At 47.7% G+C, this 21,357-nt stretch overlaps 1 long non-coding RNA gene across 1 annotated transcript; it reads left to right on the top strand.

Moving 5' to 3' along the window:
* Nucleotides 1–2,299: 2,299 nt before the first annotated feature.
* LOC139437267 (uncharacterized) lies at nucleotides 2,300–3,231 on the top strand. The gene is made up of 2 exons (XR_011647004.1): nucleotides 2,300–2,425; nucleotides 2,966–3,231. It is a non-coding gene; the product is annotated as an uncharacterized lncRNA (long non-coding RNA).
* The last annotated feature ends 18,126 nt before the right edge of the window (nucleotides 3,232–21,357 follow it).

Below are 21,357 nucleotides of genomic sequence, written 5' to 3'. Positions count from 1 at the left end.
TGGTGCTGGGTCCAGACTGGAGCTGGGCTAAGGGCCCCTACCCCCATCTCAGAAGGCAAGGGAGAGCCCTCTGCTCTCCGGCAAGATTTTTCATACCCCTACCGCCTCCCCTGGAAACTCATTACTTCTAATGTGAATTCAAGTTTTGCTGTAATGATAATGGGAAAAGGTGTTGCAGAGATGTGACTCATTCCCTGGCCCTCAGCTCCTCGAATCCTCCACTGCCCTGAATCCCTGAATCTCCAGTCTCCACCTGCAGGTGGTCCGGGGCAAAAGGAAGCCTCCTGGGGCTGTTATACTCACAGATGGGCATAGTCCAGAGCCACAGGTAGGGACTGACCTCGGCTCTCGGTTCCGTGCTTTCTATCATGGGAACAAGCCCAATAAATCCTGCACTGCATGGACATGCGAGGCGTGCCTGCCAGGTGCCAGCACTGAGTGAGCTGTTGGGGAGTACGAAGGGGACTGTGTCTACAAGTTTAGGATGCTCAAGGCAAACCCATCAGCCACGTTACACGCTCTGAGCTCTGGTGGCAGCAGGGACAGCTTCCCAAGGCCAGGGGAGTTGTAGCATCTCAACCAGCTCCAGAGCTCTGTGAGGCTTTTTGAAAATAAGGGGGTGGCCTTTGAGTTGAGAGAAGAGGAGGGGAAGAGGGGCAATGGGAAAAAGGGCATTCTGGGCTGGGGCGGTAACGTCAAGGTGAAGGCTGGGAGGCAAGGTCTGAGAGTGACAGCAGGTGAAAGGACGGTGCTCGTCACCTGCTGAGCTCGGGCTACATGCTGGCCTCTGTGCCAAGGATTCCTCATCCATCAGGCTGCTCCCATTTCCCAGGTGGGGAAAGAAAGCTCTGAGGGGAGAAATGCTCTTGTCCAAGGTCATGCTCAAATGACCTTGACTGATGATGACTCAAAACCCAGAAATGCCTGACTCGCCCCTCCGCTTTTAGCAGGACGGGGCACTCCGGGATCTGTAGGCCATGCAGCATCGTCCGGGGAGCACTGAGGGAAGCAGGCCCATCTATGAATGGGTGGTTTGATTACTGTTTTGTTGACTGGACCAAAGCCATGTACTAGGGCTTCCCTCTTGCTAACTGGATTCACCAGAAGAGCTGTAAGATTAGTTCTGTACAGGATGCGAAGGGGATACCTAAGTGACCTCGCTGGTGCTGTCCAGCGTCAGGTGAAGCCATGTGCAGCAGCCGCTGCCCCCGGCCCCCGCCGGCTGTGGGTGTGGACAGGCGCTTCCTCCCAGCACTGGCCCTGGGCCCAGCTGCGGACTTTTCTAGGTCAGGCTGGTCTTTCTGCGGCCTGTCCTGAGGAGGCAGTTTGTGTAAACTGCAGCCAGGGCCAGTGCGCTGGGTAAACACTGACTATCTCCCAATCCAAGATTTCCTTTGCAGAGGTTCCTCCTCCAACTTGGAAACTTGAATCCAACGTTCTTATCGACTCGAGCTTCCTACGCTGATACAAGGAAGCTATTAAAGTCCGCTTCCTGGCATTGCCTTGACCCCATCAGGACACACTTGAAGCAAATGTCCTTTAGAGGAAAAAAAATTTTTTTTAACGCTCCAGAAGTCTGTTACCCCATCTCAAATCCCCCACATCAAACAAGTCTGCCGGAATTTTGAAAATGTTTTTAGTCAAGGTCTTGAGTCCTTAAAGTTTACTTTCTATTCCAGTGATTTTAATGTATATACTTTGCTTTCCGGGCCCTCCTTAAGCAGGCTCAGGCTGCCTACTTCATCTTATTCCTAGACTTTCTTCCTTCCCACGCCAGTCTCCCCTTCTCTGTCCCTCAAAGACATCCTGCTCACCTCTTTCAAACTTTTCCTCCTCCTGTGCCCCTTCCCCTGCTTCGCTCTCAGGCCTCTGCTTGTGAAAGTCCTACTGAAAGAAGGGATAGGAGGAAAAAGAGCTGCCGAAGGATGTCCCTCAAGCTAAAGATTAAAAAATCCCAACGTTCCCTGAGCACTCTGACCTTCACTTTTCTCCTCTCACCTGAACTCCGATGGAACTCTTTGCCCTGCCACGTGACTGAGTGCCGTGGCAGCCTGCCACCAAGGTGGCCCCGAAGGGGCTCGGCTCCAGGTGGCCATGCCCTTGTGGAATCCCCTCTCAAATGGAGCCAGGCTGGCCCAGCAACCAACAGGCTACTGTGGCACTGTGGCTCTAGCCTGGCTCTCGGAGGGCTCACTGGGGGAGGAGCCAGCCACCACGTGGTGAGGACATTCAAGCAACCATGAAGGGGTCCGTTTGGCAAAGAATTGAGGCTTCCTGCCAAGAGCTAGCTCCACCTTGCTGGCCACAGGAAGGAGCCATCTTAGGAGCAGATCCTCCTCTGCCCCATCAACAGCTTGTCAGCAACCTCATGAGAAGCCAGAACCATCCAGCAGAGGCAATCCAAACTCCTGACGCATGGAATTATGTGAGCTCGTGTTTGTGATTGTTTTAAGCTGTTAAGTTTGGGGATAATTTTTCTTTAAAGCAATCGATAACTAGTTAGGTACTGAATAATAAAAAATGATAATAATAATAGCAGTTAACATTCCTGAATGCTTGGTAAATGCCAGGCACTGCTTAGCATTTTAATAATCAATAATAATAGCAACAGCAACAATTAATATTCAGGAATGTGCCTGTGGCAGTTCGATACTATTTATGAATTCCAAAAAGAGATATTAATTATGTTTGTAAACTGGTTTGTTCCTCTGGGCATGATACCCTTTGACTGATTTAAAAACTCAGAGGCTTTATGTTTACTTGATTAAATTAAGCTTAGGGCTTTGATTCAACCACACCATTAGTGCATGCAGGGTTGAGACCCCACCTCCTTGGTGGGCTATGTAAATGGACATTCAGTCAAGAAGACAGAAGTAGATACACAGAGGAAATATACAGAGGAAGAGAGAAGCCCCATAGACACCATAGAGGTCCCAGGAAGAGAACTGAGCTATTCACCTGATAGTTTGCAGTTGAAGAGACCAGAGCCCTGAGCAGCCTGAGCAGGCCTGGAAATAAACGAGCTCGGCAGCCTACAGCTGAGATCTGAAGAAACTGAGCCCACCGAACCTTAAGAGGAAAGAGGAAGGCTGAACCCTTGCAGATGTCATCCACCATCTTCCTTCAACACATGGCAACCGACTTTGGTGAGGAATTAACCTTGAGTTGAACTCTTAAGGGACTTGTAACTGTAAGTTTCTACCCCAAATAAATACCCTTTATAGAAGCCAACTTATTTCTGGCATTTTGCATCAGTGCCCCTTTGGCTGACTAATACAGTCCCAGAAACTGTTCTAAGGGTTTCACACGTATTATGAATCCATTCAATCCTCATAATGGCCCTATGAAATAGATACTATCATGCCATCATCACCATTCTACGTATAAGGACATTGGGACAGAAAGTTTATTAATGTGTCCAGGACATAGAGCTTAGATGTGGCAGAGCTAGGATCTGAACCCAGCTCTAAAGCCTGTGCCCTTGATGCCTCTTCTCCATGTTCTTTGTGCTGTCCCATGTGTTTGGGGGGGGGGGGGTGTCTTAATTCCCCAGTACAATCAGGCTCTCATTTCCTAGAGACCATGCCTTTTTCTTTGACTCCTTCTCACAATATGCTTGTAATAAGGGCTCCATAAATGCTTGCAGGTCTGCTGCAACCCTTAGCTCAGAACTTTATCACCCACCCAGTTGGTTGTGGAATTACCAAATGTAAGTATAGTAAAGCTTTCTCCAGGCATGAGCAGAATTGCTGCCTCACAGAGACCAAGACAACAGCCCTGCATGAAGAGGTGTGCTGTTGTTTTTAGACAGTCCCATTTTTATCCAAATGGGTTTATCTAAATTCAAGGCTGGGATTGTGCCATGGATTTGACCTGTGGCCACCCATGTTCCTTGATCCTATCCTGGCCATTCTGGACTTCTTACCTCCCATTATGGATCCTAAGGACATTACAAACTACTTTCCTTCTACCAGTCAGAGACTCACATGAACCTCTGACATCCATTTCACTTAAAAGCACAATCCACATAAACTCATTGGCTAGCTTCAGCTCTTGCCTCCTGGTCTAGGAGCCAGGGCTTTGAGATGCTGAGAGAAAGGAGGAGGTGAATTCTCCAGAATATGGAGTCCTTGTTCGGGATGATTCTGGTCAGGGCAGTGCTAGAAGGAGCTGGTGGCAAACCTTGAGCTGGGTAGGTTCCTTATATAATTTTCTCCACATTGTGTTTTTGTCACTTAAATATTGTCCCAGTGGCCTGCTCAGCCTCCTGCATCTGGAAGCAGTATGGCAGGCTTGATGGAAAGTGCTGCTTTATATCCTGCTTTAGGGATTTTCTGGAAATACAGAAGAAAGGAAAAGAAAGCACAGGCTCCTGAGTCCCAGCTTGCTTGTCTCCAAAGAGCTGTGAGTCACCCTTGAGAAATATTCAGCAGAACCCACCAGAACATCCTGAAACTTTACTTCGTTGTTCTGACCATGGTGTGGATATATCCCAGGGACTGGCCTGTGTGAATGTGCACAAAAGCTGTACCAGGCTTGGGGACACTGCTTGAAGCTCTGAGCTCTAATGTGCACCCTGAACTGACCAGAATTCACAGATTCAGTAAACAGCCCTGGAAGCCTATGAGGTGTTAGGCCCTATGCTGGGGGCTGGAGATTGGAATGTGCTGAGGATACAGTCATTGGGGTGCCTCAGGTCTATAAAATACTGCATGCCACAGACCTCTGGCTCACTAGAGCAGAGCTGGAAACACCAATTTCCGTTCTGTGACCTCCAGGGATCTACTCAGTACCCAGCAGAACCCCAGCGAGAGTCCACATTCAGGCAACATTCTGAGACCCCCAACAGTGCATTTGAGCCATTCTCTGGGTCAGTTTCCCTGGCCTTACCAGACTATTTTTAGCAAAACCTACAACAGCATAAAGTTGGGCTCAAAAGCATGAACAGTGGAGCTAGTCCAAACCTCTTACCAGTTCTCTGAACTTGGCACAAAACTTCTGAGTGTTGGTTTCCTGCCCTCTAAAACAAGGATAATAATACTTACTGCACAATGTCTATAGAAATGAATCACTGCTGATGTATCTAGCACCTAGAATGCCTGGATCAATAACTATTTTGCTAAATTAAAATATATATATATATATACACAAATAGTCCATGGCCTTGAGAGTCAATCTCATGGGCGGGAAAGATGAGACCGATTTTAACAATAATTACAATGTAGTATGATATCATAAAGGGGACAAGGTACAGCAATAGTGGAGAGGAAGGCCTGGGAAGCTTCATAGAGGAGGTGACACCCAGAGCAGAGTTTTAAAGGTTAATCAAAGAGTTTGATAGGCATAAGATGGAGGTGTGGACTAGAAGGGTCCATTCATACCAAACAACCTGGTACTGAAGGAGTGGAAAGTACAAGGGAGGAGGGATGGTAGATGAGTTAGGAAAATTAGGCAGGGAAAAGTCAGGAGAGGCTTCATGTCCTCTCCAAAGAAACATGGACTTTATTTATCTCCTGTGGGTATTGGGGAAACACTGAAAGATTTGGGGACTCAAGTCCTGGAGAAAAGAAATGACACACTCAAACTGGATAATGAAGGAGAGTTTAATAATACTATTTATAAAGGTTTGAGAAAGGCTTAGGGAAACCAAGAATGAGTGGTCCAATACCCAGCACTAACAATAGCAGGAAACTGTGAGCGCATCTAAGCTGGGGACAACAAGAAGAAAAAGTGACAGCCAGAACTCTGGTATCTGTAGGAGAGGCCACCTGACAAGGGCCTGGGCTTTGGTAGAGGGAGGCAGCCACTGGGAACTCATGGAGCTAAGTGATCAATACCCCATCCTTTTGCCCCTCCAATCTCTTATCCAATTGGAAGCCAGAAGGTAAGGAAGCCCAGATGACAGTCAGTAGAAGCCAGGAGAAGGGTAGAGATTGGGCCTGCAGAAGCAAACAAAAGCCATCCAGTGGATTCTGAAGGAGGATGAGACTTGGTCATAGCCTGGGCAAGAGATGAGTGGATCCTGAGCTTCAGTGTTATAGAAGGTTTGGAAAAGCATTTTGAGAGCAAATTGACCATATTTGTTAAATATCCAGTTGTGGAAGATGAGCAAGGAGAAAGAATCTGGTAAGATTTCACTTGGGTAATTGCATGACTGCTCTTACTGTCAACTCAGGAAGGAAAGCAAAAGGAAGATCAGGTTTTCATTTTGTTTGGGGCCTGAGGGATGGGGAGTGCAGTGCTAATAAGTTCACCTTTGGACATGTTGAGAGCCTGAGAGGAATCCTCGTCAAGATGTCTACAGGTAGTTGGTGAGTAGGTCTAGAATTGCACTGTGCAACACATAGACTAGCCACATGTAGCAACTTAAATATAAACAAATTAAAAAATAGCAGGAGGCAGATGTGGCTTGAGCAGTTGGATGCCTGCCTACCACATGGGAGGTCCTGGGTTCAGTTCCTGGTGCCTCCTAAAGAAGACAAGCAAGATAGCAAGCTGACACAACAGGATGGTGTGGCGAGCTGATGCAACGAGATGATACAATGAAATGATGCAACAAGATGACACAATGAGATGTCACAATGAGGAAACACAATGAGAGACACAGCAAGCAGGGAGTGGAGGTGGCTGAGGTTCCTGATGCCTCCAAAAAAGAAGATGAACAGACACAGAGAGCATACGACAGACACAGAGGGCAATAGCAAGTCAAAAAACGGGGTGGGGGAGGAGGCAGAAATAAATATACTAAATCTTTAAAACTAATAGCATTTAAAATTCAGTTCTTCAGTTGTTCTAGCCACGTATGGCTAGTGGCTACCATATTAGACAGCACAGCTTATAGAATGTTTTCGTCATCACAGAAAGTTCTACTGGACAGTGCTGGTCTAGAAAATTAGGGAGAAGACATAGCTTTTGGGGCCATCAACACATAACTATTGTGGGATGTTTGAGTTCAAATTGGAAAGCATAAAGAGTGAGAAAAGAAGTGGACTTAGGGTGGGGAGGGAGCTTATAAAACATAAACATTGAATGAGTGGCATGAGGACCTAGCAGAGAAGACCAAGAAGTAGCTGTCAGATGTAGAAGAAGAACTAGAACAGAGTCGTGTCCTGGGAATCAAGAGAAAACCTCAAGAAGGAAGGGGTGCGTGGAATGAAATGTCTTAGTGCAAGAAAAGGAAGGAAAGGAATCTCTTGGATTTGACACCTGCGAGGTGATTTGCAGAGAGAGCAGTTTAAGTGGAGTTGTTGGGACCGAATCTAACTTGCACCAGGCTAGGGAGTAAATTGGAGAGGATGTGGAGAGAGCGAGTGAGGATCATTCTCCCTGAAAGCTTGGAAGGGAAAGAAAAAGCAGTAGCTGGGGAAGCGTAAAGGGAGAGTCAGATCATTTTTCTTTTTACAGATAGGAATGGCTTTAGTATATTTATAGGCCATGGGTGAAGGAGGCAAGAGAGACAGAGACAGAAATGCAGAGAAAAAAGAAATTGGAGTCTACCAAAAAAGAAGGGGATAATGAAATGGCGCAAGGTCAAGAGCATGCACAGTTGGAGGGGTGGCCTTGAGCAGGAAAAAGGATACCTCATCCTCTGACCTGGGAGAGAAGAATGGGGCAGATGAAGCGGGTCTGTGGGGAGGGCGTGGGATTTCGGGTGGGCAGCAGCTCAGCCAGGCACGTTGCCATGTTATCCATGGAGGACGGAGGGGGTGGAGGGTTGGTCAGGGCCTTGGAAGAGAGGCTAATGTGTGGAATAGCTGCTGAGGGGATGATGGAAGGAGGGGATGCCTAGTCTGGGGACCCCAATCAGGCAGGTGGCATGGTAACCCTGGTGTGCTTTGGCAGTTATGTTTTCCTCCAGATTCTCTTACTTCCTTGCATATGGAATTGGCCGAGGCCTGGCAGGTTTGAAGCTGAGCCCACCAGAACCGAAGAGGCTTTTTGAGAGGTTGGATCACACAGCTGGCCTGGAGCCCAGGCTTCGTGGGGCAGGAAGTGTGGCCAACAGGGGAGGGACACCCCAGGTGGGACTGAGGGGTTGGGTGCTGGCAGTGAAGAGCAGCGGGGAGGGGAGTGAGGGGGAGAGAGCGAGCTGCTCACAGGACAGGGAACTGAACCCACACTTGGGAGGTAGCAGTTTTTATGGGGAAGACAAGGTCCAGGGTGTGGCTTTGGGTGTGGGTGGCTGATGTAAAGGGAAGTCAAGGATTGGTGAGACCGGGAAGTTGGATGGGTCACCCCGTGGGACCCTGGCATCACCCGGGATGGGGACCTGAGATTGGATATAGGAAAGAACCCTGGAGGCAGATTCTTGGAGGGGTGGAAGGAGGCAAGGCTGGGTGGTGTGAGTCTCACAGGAGGAGGGGTCTTGCATCAAAAACGGGGGCAGAGTGGTTGGGAGCATCCAAGGGAGTTGGGGAAAGCTAGGCTGCTGGACTGCCTGAGGGCCAAGTCCTGCAGGGAAGATTTTGTGAGGACGCAGAGGGGAGTTTGGTTAGGAAGGGGGTTCCTGGGCACAGCAGATAGAATAGGGAAGGCATGTGGGTGGAGAGGCATGCAGGCAGCGGCAGGACGGCACTGTGAGGAAGTTATGGGCGCCCCCCACTGTGCCCCTGGGGACGCTCGCAGTCCAGAGGGCATGTGGAGCCCCGTGGGAGTGCTGAGTGTCACAAGCAGGGCACAGCGTTGAGGCTAAAGAAGGTAAGAGGAAGGAAGCAGGGTGCTGACTAGGGTGCAGGGAGAAGGTTCCGGAAGGGGGGCTTGGGGGCTGCATCAACTGTCAAAGATGTAGAGGAGGGGATTCTAAGCAGAAGCAAAGGGAAGAGGTGGGAAATTCAACATGTGCCCAGGAAAAGGCAAGTTGCCTGAACTGACTAAAGAAGAAGGTGCCAGGGTGTGGGGAGAGGGAAAACTAGGTCGGGACCAGCTTGGAATGGTGGGGAGACCGGCAGGGCCTTCAAGTGGGAGGCACCGGGAGTCACAGAAGGCCTGTCGGGAAGGGACAGACACTACGTTACCAGTCCCCGAGCAAGAAACTTCTCTTGGATTCTCTTTGGATTTTCAAAAAAGAGGATCTGGTGTCTGCAGGGTGGCCTTGTCTTTGAACCTAAAAGGGCTGCTCCCCAAAGAACAGAGCGAGGAGGCAAAAGGGCAGAACGGCTGTTCCAAGGTGAAGGTGCCAGGCAGTGTCACTGGGGAGAGAGAGAGTGGAGACAGAGGTCGAAGCAGGGGCAGGCGGGGAGGAGGGGACAGCAGCAGCTTTAGACTCACAGGAGAGCAAAGAGGAAAGAGATACTGGAGAGGGAATTTGCAACTCCCAGTCTAAAGAAAGAAAGTGGAACTTGTAATGCCAAACATGCTCTTACTTCCTTTGCGTTTCCTGCATGACCTTCCCGCACCCTTCCTAGCGGCGCGGTCTCAGGAAAACCAGGCGCAGAAGGCAGGGGGGCGGGAGCTGGGGAAAGTCCCTCACTCTGGAAAGTCGCAGCTGGGCGCACTTGCTCCCCGCGCCGCCCCTCCCCCTCCCGTGGGAAGGGGGGCCCTGCTGGCGGCCGCAGGCGGGGCTGGGGGTCGGGGAAGGCCGAGTCAGAGCCACCCCGCGTCCTGTCGCCGAAGCTCCAGGGAGGGGGATATCTTGGTGGTCAGCGTCGCTGGGGGCGCGCAGGCTGGTGTCGGTTTTACCGAAGCCGCCAGCGCCAGAATGCTTGGCCTCAAACCCCAGCGAGCCTCTGCGACTCAGTTTCCCCATCTGTAAAACCGGAACTCTAGGGATGTGGTGAGGTTTAAATGAGTTGAAAGGCGTAAGGGCCCAGCACCCTGTAGGCACAAGGTTATGACCCTTCAGTATCCACCGCAGCCCGGAGACCTTACCAAGCCGGGTGCTCTCCCACCCCCAGAACGGTGGGGGGAGGGGGGCTGTACCTGGCCTGGGCTCTGCCGAGTGGAGGGGGGCCTCCCATTTTGGAGGGCCCTCTTTTTCTTTTTTTAAAAAAGATTTATTTATTTATTTAATTCCCCTTCCCTCCCCCGGTTGTCTGTTCTCTGTGTCTTTTTGCTGCGTCTTGTTTCTTTGTCCGCTTCTTGTTGTCCTCAGCTGCGCGGGAAGTGTGAGTGGCGCCATTCCTGGGCAGGCTGCACTTTATTTCGGGCTGGGCGGCTCTCCTTATGGGGCGCACTCCTTGCGCGTGGGGCTCCCCTACGTGGGGGACGCCCCTGCGTGGCGCAGCACTCCTTGTGCGCATCAGCACTGCGCATGGGCCAGCTGCACACGGGTCAAGGAGGCCCGGGGTTTGAACCGCGGACCTTGGAGGGCCCTCTTTATGCAGAACAAGGGCAGCACAGAAGGCTGGGGCAGTGTGTCCTGAAGCTGGGGCCCCACAGGGGAGGGTCTCCATGTTGAATGCCTGCCCCTGGGAACTCCGCTTGGGGCGTCAAGGCTAAGCTCAGAGGGGCCTGGCACTAGAACCTGCACTCCCACCCAGACCACCCAGGGCTCCCGTAGACCCGGCTCAGCGTGGCCTCTCCGATGGGCTATCCCATCGTGCCTCTCTGCCTTGCTTGAATTGGTAAACAGAGGGTGGAAATAACCCTGATATTTCTGATAAAGGCTGAGCTGGAGCCAGAGCCAGGCAGAAGCTCCCAGCAGGTCACAGCACTGCGGGACCAGGGTGGGGCTTCCTAGGGTGAGGCAATGCAGAGCAGATGCTGCCTGCAGCAAGCTCCCTGCTGAAGAGGAAAGGGGACCGTTGTTCTCGCTAAATCTGTCCATCAGATGAGTCACTAGACTGTCTCCTGGACAGAGCAAGTAAGTGGGTGGAGGGAGGCTGGGAGGGTTACACCCAGTGGAGCCGCTCAAGGAACAGTAAGCCTCCCCCCCGCATTCCTAACACCCCCTAACTCCAACCCTTTTATTTCTCTATTTAGTCCACTTACGTACAGAGATGCACTGCAGCGTCGCAGTTAAGTATGTGGACTTTGCAGCTGGACTGCCGAGCTTCAAAGCCCACCTCTGTTACTTCCTAGGCCCCTGCTACTGCCTCGCCAGGCCTTGTGCTCTGCCTCCTGAACGAGGGGGAGGACAGTCACGGCATGTGCCTAGGCTGAAATGCGCGGTCTTTAGAACGCAAAGCAGTTCCTGGCTCATGAGTGTTTGCTATTTTTTTTCTTTCTTAAAGATTTATTTTATTTATTTCTCTCCCCTTCCTGCACCCTCCCATTTTCGCTCTGTGTCCATTCACTGTGTGTTCTTCTGCGTCCACTTGCATTGTCAGGTGGCACCGGGAAACTGCATCACTTTTTGTTGTTGTTGTGTCATCTTGCTGTGTCAGCTCTCCCTGTGTGCAGTGCCACTCCTGGGCAGGCTGCGCTTTTTTCATGTGGGGCGGCTCTCCTTGTGGGGTGCAGTCCTTGTGTTTGGGGCATTCCTTCGCTGGGGTGCCCCTGCATGGCACAGCATTCCTTGCGTGTGGCAGTACTGCGCATGGGCCAGCTCACCACATGGGTCATGAGGCCCTGGGTATCGAACCCTGGACCTCCTATACGGTAGGTGGATGCTCTATCAGTTGAGCCACGTCTGTTTCCCAGCATTTGCTATTGATATCATTGTTATTTGAAAGTCTCTATGGGAGGTTGGAAGCAGCAGCAGCCATAGTTCCAGCTTTGCAGGAAAAGAAAGGCCCTGGCTATCTGAAGTAAAGGGATTTTCATTAAATTTCTGTGCATCCATGGACAGGCAACAAAAACAACAGGCAGCTGGGCCTCTTGGGGGCTGGGGCTGATCAGGCAGAAACTGAGGGTCTTGGGCCATCTGCTCCCTCATTTCTGCTCCCATGTCTTTTGGGGTCTCCTTCTAAAGGCCCGCTGGGCCCCAAGCGTGATGCCAGGTGCTGGGAATAGCCTGTGAATGAGAGACTCAAGCCCTTGCCCTCACAGGGCTGATAGTCCAGTTAGGAAGACAGACAGACAGTATTGAGAGAACCACATAAGACCAAATGACAAAGGAAAGTGGACCAAGGCAATGCATTATGGAAGGACTTAACCTAGCTTGGGGTGGGAGTCAGGGAAGGTTTTCCTAAAGAAGAGACATTTCAGCTGGAGCCCCCAGGGGTGGGGCTAGCCAGGTGATGAGTGAATGAAGAAGAGCACGGGTCACAAGGGACATCCTTGAGGCAGGAAGAGGCTTGGGCTATTCTAGAAATGGAAAGGGGGTCAGCGTGTCAGGGTCACAGAAATCAAGAGAGAGTGGGGCATGGGATGGGCTTGAGGGGTGGGCAGTGTCCGGATTGAGGCGCCTTGTAGGACTCGTTACGAATGGGCTGTTCCCTAAGAGCTGTTGTAGATGGCTGCAGACCATGAAGCAGAAAAACTAAATGTTCAAATACAGACTTAACAACAAAATCACTCTGGCTGCAGTGGGAAGAATGAATTGGAAGTTGGAAGGAGCTGGGGGCAGGAGTGGATGCAGCAGGACCAGTCAGGCACCATCATGGTCAGGCAAGACATACTGGTACCTTGGATTTAGCCGGTGGCAGTGGAGATGGACAGAAGTAAATATATTAAAGAAAGAGTGAAGAGAGAATCAACATAACTTATTGCTTAGACCTTAGGGAGAAAGATGTTTCCAGATGAGTCCTAGGTGTGTGGGTTGAGCAAGTGAGTGGGTGTTGGTACAGTGATAGGATAGGAAACAGTGAAGAAGGCATGAGTTGCAGGAGTCTAGGATTATTGACTCAATTTTGGATGTCACCAAATTGAGAGCTTGAATGACATGTGATGTCATGGTGATGCTGAGTAGGCAATGTCAGACATGTGGCTTTCTGAGGAAAGGTCTGAGTTAAAGTTATGCATTAAAAAAAAGGTGATTAGCAACTAAAGCCATAGATTGGGTCAGATTTTAAAAGGGAGGGCATAGAGAGAGGTGAACATGGAGCCAAAAATTGAATCTTGAAGAATCCCAGCACTTAAAAGTCAGGGAAAAGAAGCAGCTGGCCAAGGAGACTGAGAAAGAGTGGCCAAAGAGGTGGAAGGAAAATGAGGAGCACCCAGTGTTATGAGTCTTAGAAAAGAGTAGATGCCAAGAAGGAGAGGTCAATTGAGTCAAAGACTCCTGAGAATCAAGTAATGTAAAGACTGAGGTCTCTGCTGGATTGTTCAACATGGAGGTCATTGAGGAATGAGGGAAGAGTTTTGTTGGCAAGATGGAGGCAGAAACCAGACTGGAGTGATTTAAGGGGAGAAAGGTCAGTGAAGGACATTGAGGCATGTATCTTACTGAAGTCCTATTGATTCCTTCGAAAGTTTGCTTCCACATTTTGAAAATTCCTAGGTTTGTTATGATGTTGAATCCATTTGATCTTGCACTGCAGTTTCTCACAGATAACGACTTAGTTTTGCTGCTTTTTTTTTTAATTAAAAAAATTTTTTATTTATTTCTCTCCCCCTTCCTCTCCTCCCCCCCCCCAGTTGTTTGTTCTCTGTGTCCATTCGCTGTATGTTCTTCTGTATCTGCTTGTATTCTTGTCAGTGGCACCAGGAATCTGTGTCTCGTTTTGTTGCATCATCTTGCTGCGTTAGCTCTCCGTGTGGGCAGTGCCATTCCTGGGCAGGGAGCACTTTTTCCATGCTGGGTGGCTCTCCTTACTGGGAGCACTTCTTGCGCGTGGGACTCCCCTGCATGGGGGACATCCCTGAGTGGCATGGCACTCCTTGTGTGCATCAGCACTGTGCGTGGGCCAGCTCCACACGGGTCAGGAGGCCCTGGGTTTGAACCCTGGATTTCCCATGTGGTAGGTGGACACCCTATCCATTGTGCCAAATCCCCTTCCCCACTGCATTTCTTAGTTCAAATTCTTGAGAACCTAATTGATCCAAATAATCCTTGTGCAAATGATAGGATTCTCTGTACAAACAACTGCCTTATAAGGCCTGGGGTAGGGCTGATTCCCTTAGGAGTTTTTAAAAAATATTTTTATTATACAAGTGAACTTATAAAACCATCATGCATAATGTGCAGAATCCCCATACATCATCCCTCCACCAACCTTACATTGTTATGGAACATTTGTCACAGATTATGAAAGAAATAGTCATCAGACTATTACCACTATGGCCTACAGTGTACATTTAGTATATTTTTTCCATACACCCCCTATTATTAACACTATGTGGGAAGTGGATTTGGCCCAACAGATAGGGCGTCCGCTTACCACATGGGAGGTCCAGGGTTCAAACCGAGGGCCTCCTGACCTGTGTGATGAGCTGGCCCACATGCAGTACTGATGCGCCCAAGGGGTGCCGTGCCACGCAGGGGTGTCCCCCATGTAGGGGAGCCCCACGTGCAAGGAGTGCGCCCCATAAGAAGAGCCGCCCCGCCCAGAAAAAGTGCAGCCCGCCCAGGAATGGCACCGCATGCACGGAGAGCTGATGCAGCAAGATGATGCAACAAAACGAGACACAGATTCCTGGTGCCACTGACAAGAATACAAGTGACACAGAAGATCATACAGGGAATGGACACAGAAAGCAAACAACTTGGGGGGGGGGGGAGGAAAAGAAATAAACTAAAAATAAATAATGTCAGTTGTAGATGTGAAGCATCTGGAAAGTTTCTGGGATGGAAATTGCTAGGATATCAGCAATTAAAATAAAAACTTTCTAACAAACAAACAAAAAAACCCCACTATGTATTAGTATTGTACATTTGTTATAGTTCATGAGAGAATACTCTCATATTTGTACGGTTAACCACAGTCTATCTTTCATCCCATGGTATCACTGTTATGCAGTCCCATGCCTTGTACAATCTATCCAAAGTGTACACTCAGTGGCTCCCACTTCCATCACAGAGTTGTATAGTCATTGTCTCAGTAATCTTCTGAACGTTTTCCTTAGTCCAAAAGAACAAATCCCATACCCCTCTATTATTGACCCTTGTGTTGATACTGTATATTCTTTGACACTGATGCAAAAATATTACAATATTGATGTTAACTATAGACCCTAAATTACATTAATTGTATTTTCCCCATGTATTACCATATTCTTAGCACCTTGTAATAGTGACGTACATTTGTTCTAGTTCATAGAAGAGCATTCCTGTATTTGTGCTATTAACCACAATCCTCACCCACCTCCCAGTTCCCTGTTATTCAGTCTCTTGATTATTCTTTAACTTTCTTTCAAGTGATATTTACATCCCTAGACTACCCCTTTCAGCCACAATCCCATTTATAAATCAGCTGTTAGTTATACTCATTCTAATGTGCTACCATCAAGTCTATCCATTTCCACACTTTCACAGTCAAGCTAATTAAAAATTCTACATACATTAAGCATTGGCACCCCTTCTCAGTCCTCACATATCTCCTAGTAACCGTTTTGACTCTGTTTATTCTTTGTATTTAGTTCATATATGTGAAACCATACAATATTTATCCCTCTGTGCCAGGCTTATTTCATTCAGCATAAGGTCCACAAGGTTCATCCATGTTATCATGTGTGCCCCAATTTCACTTCTTCTTACAGCAGCATAGTGTTCCATCGTGTATATATATATATAATATATATATATATAAAACACAGTTTATTTATCCATTCTTCAGTTGATGGACACTTGGGTTATTTCCACCTTTTGGCAATTATGAATAATACCGCTATGAATATCAGTGTTCAAATGTCTGTTCATGTCACTGTTTTCCGTTCTTCTGGATATATTGTTAGTACAGGGATTGCCCAATTAGACAGCAGCTCTGTTTTTAACTTCCTGTGGAACTGCCAAACTGTACTTAGGTTTTTTTTAGACAGGAAAGCAACAAGAGGCATTTCTACACAAACGTGGACACCGATATAAAGAATACAACTGACAGTGTGATATATGTCTTGAGAAGCACAAAGCGCTGTGGGTATTCTCAGCCAGGAGAGTGCAGAGAGGTTTTACGGAGGAGGAGAAGGAAATGGCACTGGCCTTGAACAGTGCTGTTCAGCATTAGAGGGGGGTGTGAGGAGGACCAGTGAGTCGAAAGGCAATGTGGAGGCAACGGCATGGAGGGCATTTGGCCATCAGTCCAGAGCTTCACAGTGACGTGAAGGAAGGCATCCAGGGGTGATGTGGCTGGAAAGGCAGGTTAAGGCAGATGTAGAGGAAAAGTGGTCGCTCATATGCACTGAGTCATTATATGTGAGAGAGATTGTCATTATCTTCATTTATAGATGAGGACACTGAAGCACACAGGTAGGTTAAGAAACTTACCTGGCGTCATTTAACTCATAAATGACAGCACCGGGATGTGAACCCAGGCAGTGTGTTCAGCATTCTAGGATCCCAGAGTGCTAGAAGAGTAGGTGTGCCTGACCCAACCTTTTCCTTCTATGAGAGAAAATGAAAACTCATCCAGGATAAGTGACTTGTCCAAGGTCACCCCAGCTAGTTACAGTGGAGTTGGGAGCAAAAGCAGAGCTCCTTGGTTCCCAGGATGTCACTTTCCCTTCTACATATAATTTCATATATTTCAGACTTCTTTTCCAAGGATTAGGTATTAAATTTTGCTTTTCTATATTTTCTAAATTTTCAGTAATATACTACTTTTTTTTACTTTATTTATCCACCACCCCCCCCCACCCCCCGCCAATAGTTCCCTCCTCTGTTGGTTCGCCTTCTCTAGGAGGCACTGAGAACTGAACTCAGGAACTCCCACTGAGAGGCGAGTGCCCAGCAGCCTGAGCCGTATCTGCTCCCTGCGGGCTGTGGTGTCTCCTGGCTTATAGCATCTAGCACCTTGCGATGGGGGCAGCGTCTAGTTCTTTGTTGCAGCAGGGGTGGCATTTGCTTGTCTTTTTTAGGAGGCACCAGACCTGAATCTGGGACCTCCCATGTGGTAGGCGGGCTCCCAACTGCTTGAGCCACATCCGCTTCCCTACGTACAACTTTTATAGTGGGAAAAACATGTAAAAGCAGAGCCATTAATACCATTAAGCAAAACTCACCTGAGTGGTGTAAGGCAGCTATACTGGGTCAGAAGAGGAGAGTCAGAAGAAAGGACAGAATTGCCATGTCTGATAATTTCTAGCAAGTGTTTCTTGAAATTTCTGCCCTGGCCTCATTGCAGGAGCTCTCCTCTTCAGGATGGAAAGGAGAAGGCAAGCATCCCTTGTTGTAGGGTGGTATGCTGGAGGAGTGGGGGACCACCCAGAGGTCTTCAGTCAGATAATTTATGTGAAATCCCCAAAGTCCTGGCACTCATCCACTCTCCTACCCAAACCCTTCCCCACGCCCACCCCCACTGACTGACTCGCTCTCAACAGAGACACAGGGAGAAAAGCAGAAAGCCAGGCTTTTGGGGACGGGGACATCCTTCCCTGCAGAGCTCAGACCTGGACTTTGATGACCAGAGGGGCCCTGAGCAATTGTCTTGTAAAGACGATAGCGTAGAGTTTATCAAACTCGAATACAACTTCACAGGACTATTCTCTCTCTAGCAGGTTTCCTGGGCTAAAAATAAGAGGTTGTTGATGTGGGAGGAGTGGAGTGAGGGGCAGGGCAGTATATGGGGACCTCACATTTTTTTAATGTAACATTTAAAAGAAAATAAAGAAGAAAAAATAAAAAATAAAACAATATAGGTTAAAGAAATTACTTCTGATAATTATCTTTTTTTTTTTAATTTTTTTATTTTTTATTGACTTTGTAATAATATTACATTAAAAATATATATGTGAGGTCCCATTCAACCCCACCCCCCCATCCCCCCCCTCCCCCCCCAACAACACTCGTTCCCATCATCATGACACATCCATTGGATTTGGTAAGTACATCTTTGGGCACCTCTGCACCTCATATACATTGGTTCACATCATGGCCCATACTCTCCTCTATTCCATCAAGTGGGCCCTGTGAGGATTTACAACGTCCGGTGATTACCTCTGAAGCACCATCCAGGGCAGCTCCATGTCCCGAAGACGCCTCCACCTCTCATCTCTTCCTGCGTTTCCCCATACCCTTTGTCCATTATGTCCACTTTTCCCAATCCAATGCCACCTCTTCTATGTGGACATTGGATTGGTTGTGTCCATTGCACCTCTATGTCAAGAGGAGGCTCAGATTCCACATGGATGCTGGATGCAATCCTCCCATTTTCAGTTGTAATCACTCTAGGCTCCATGGTGTGGTGGTTGTCCTTCTTCAACTCCATCTTAGCTGAGTGTGGTAAGTCCAATAAATCAGATTGTAGGTGCTGGAGTCTGTTGAGGCTCAGGATCTGGCTATCACATTGTCAGTCCAGAGATTCAAATCCCCTAAATATATCTTAAACCCCAACATTAACTGCACCTCCAGCACATTAGCATGAAAGTCTTATGAAGGGAGATCCCATCTGAGTCCAGATTCATCACACATAAACACCATTTCCAAAGAGGGGCCATCTGCCCTGGTAGTTAACCCCATCGGCCATGACCATAACTCCCATGGGTCTCTTTAGCCCTCAAAGGAACCAATATCTGGGGGTTGTATCTGCTTTATCTGTCTCTCTGACTCTGCTCAGTTGTGCATGAGGGCAAACCTTCTGCCAGCCTCCAGACTCTTTTTTAGAAACTCGTAGCCATATAAACTCATTTCTCCTTTCCATTTCCCCCTTACTTTAGGTCAAACAGCATTTTAAAGTCATGGTATTTTATGTAGACATGGATATTCTGCTGATCCGCATTGAACCTTCCGTATAAGGTCATTTTCCAGTTGCATCATCAGTTGGTAGTTGATAGTGGTCCCTCGTTGCCAGGGAGGCTCATCCCCGGGTGTCATGTCCCGCGCTGGGGGGAAGGCATTGCATTTACATGCTGAGTTTGGCTTCGAGACTGGCCACATTTGAGTAACATGAAGGCTGACAGAAGGAAATTCCCAGGCACAAAGTTGCTCTAGGCCTTGTTCTTATTTTGGGTTCTGATAATTATCTTGAACACTGTTGGGATTGCCCAATTTTTTCCTTTCTCCCCCAATTTGTCTAAACCATCAAGACATCTCCCACTCACCTTTCAAATATAATTTATTAATATCCCAACTCATTCCAAAAAAAAAGTTGTGGCTTACCAAAAAAAAAAAAAAAAAAAAAAAAGCTCAGACAATAAAACCCATGTTCGAACAGAAAAACAGAGTGGAGAAAAAAATAGAAATCAAATCTTTCATTCCAGCAGCTGAAGGTTGCATATTGCACATTTGACGTGTTCTGTTAGCCAAGATGAAGGAGACATGATACATCTCTCTTGATCAGGAGAAAGAAAGCATGGCCAACTTTTTTTTTCAAAGAAAGACAAACCTTTTCTTGGTACTAAACTTTGAGAAAAAAATTCTGCTATGGCACATGGTAGACAGGTAGAATGACAATACCTTGATAACATTTTGGATCAAATAAAAATTTTTTTCAAAAAGAAATTCACATGCTAGTTCTTATAATGACTTCTGGAAATGGTTGAAAATTCCATCACTGAAGTTTATCTGGAGATGCTGATTCAGTGTGGGCAATTGACCAGTTTTTGAAAGCACACCGGACTGGTCTCTAATAGGCAAGAACATTTGGGTGTGTGTGCTATTTTCCAATGCATTACCCATTCTTTTGCATCTTTGTTTGAAAACATGAGCACGGAGTCATCAGTGTTGTTACCAAGCTCCAATTTATGATTTTTAACACAATGCAGTTTTGGATGAATTCTGTGGCATGCAGATAGAGACCTATCTCTACACTGGCAGCAATATATTCATGAGGAATTAGGGGTGTGATCATTCAGCCCCAAATCCATTTAAGTTAGTTCTCTTCTCATCTATTTATTTAAACCATGTTTCTTCCCACAAGTTACCCAATGGGGCATAGAGGAAACACCCCCCAAAAATAACAAAACATGAATGAAAAATCAGAGCCAAGAGAAACATTAAACACAGAGTCAAGACCAGGGCAGGTATAGGGTGAGGTTGGACAGAATGAAGACATGATGGCAATAAAGTCCTACTGTTGCCACAGATTGGCTGAAGATTGGCTTTGAGCTTCTTGGAGGTATGTGTGTGGGGGCAAAGTTCACTTTTTTGCCCTCTGATCCACAGATGTCTTGCTGAAACACAACTATCCTATGCCTCGAGCATTCCCCCAATCTGCAGTCCATTACCATCAGGAAAAACTAACTAAGGTTGATATAATTAGCTCTTTGTGACCCAACAATAGCTCTCAGCAGCCTCTACATCCATTTCTAAGAGTGCTGGGGGTATCCCTGCATTTTCTGGGCTGTCTCTATTCTCTCTCTCTTTTTTATTTTAAGATTTATTTATTTATTTATTTCTCTCCCCCCCCCCCATTGTCTGCTCTCTGTATCCATTCGCTGGGTGTTCTTCTGTGACCGCTTCTATTCTTATCAGTGGCACTGTTTCTTTTTGTTGCGTCATCTTGCTGTGTCAGCTCTCCGTGTGTGTGGTGCCATTCCTGGGCAGGCTGCACCTTCTTTCGCGCTGGGTGGCTCTCCTTATAGGGTGCACTCCTTGCGTGTGGGGCTCCCCTATGCTGGGGACACCCCTGCATGGCAGGGCACTCCTTGTGCGCATCAGCACTGTGCATGGGCCAGCTCCACACGGGTCAAGGAGGCCCGGGGTTTGAACCGCGGACCTCCCATGTGGTAGGCGGACGCCCTATCCATTGGGCCAAGTCCGCTTCCCTCTATTCTCTTTTCTATTCATCGATTCTCCTACATGCTCGACTTTGTCTCCCTCATAACTTTAGCTCGCATAGGGCTTTGCCATCACGGTTCGGATTCCACTTTGGGGCTTTTCAAATTTGGCTTCCTTTGGCTATTTTCAAGTGGCTGCTGGGTCTAGTAGCTATTTCCAAGACGACGATATGGTCAGCTCAGTTTATCCTTTTACATCAGGTCAGGTTATGGACTGATTGCCTGAACCAGGTATCCAATATCCTTGGTCCATTTAGCCATGGATCTAGACAAATGATTCAAAAGATGAGCCAGGAGGTGATGCAGCAGTGGAGTGAGCTATGAGTGAAGCTGTTTTCTGAGGAATGAAGTCTTAATATGACAAGCAATCAAAGACGTCCTCCATTCATCTTGGCAAGAGACTGGGCACGAGTATGGGAAAATCAGCTAACCTCTTGCTTCTGTTGTACTAGTTTATAAAATAAAGTCTCTTATCTTTCTGTAAAACTTTCCCTCTGAGTTGCTCAAGTCCTTCTTCTTGGAAGTTTGTTAGAGGCTTTGGGAGTTTTGCAGTAAACCCTTTTAAATGTATTTAGCATATAGATTTCTGAACGTATTTGACTATAGGCCCCCCACGCACTTTTTAAAAAACATGTGATATTGATTTATAGTCTGTGGAACAAATAT

Source organism: Dasypus novemcinctus, chromosome 21, assembly GCF_030445035.2.
Source record: "Dasypus novemcinctus isolate mDasNov1 chromosome 21, mDasNov1.1.hap2, whole genome shotgun sequence".
Lineage (NCBI taxonomy): Eukaryota > Metazoa > Chordata > Mammalia > Cingulata > Dasypodidae > Dasypus > Dasypus novemcinctus.
Note: the sequence above shows the minus strand (reverse complement) of the source record. Positions and strands in the feature narration are given on the sequence as shown.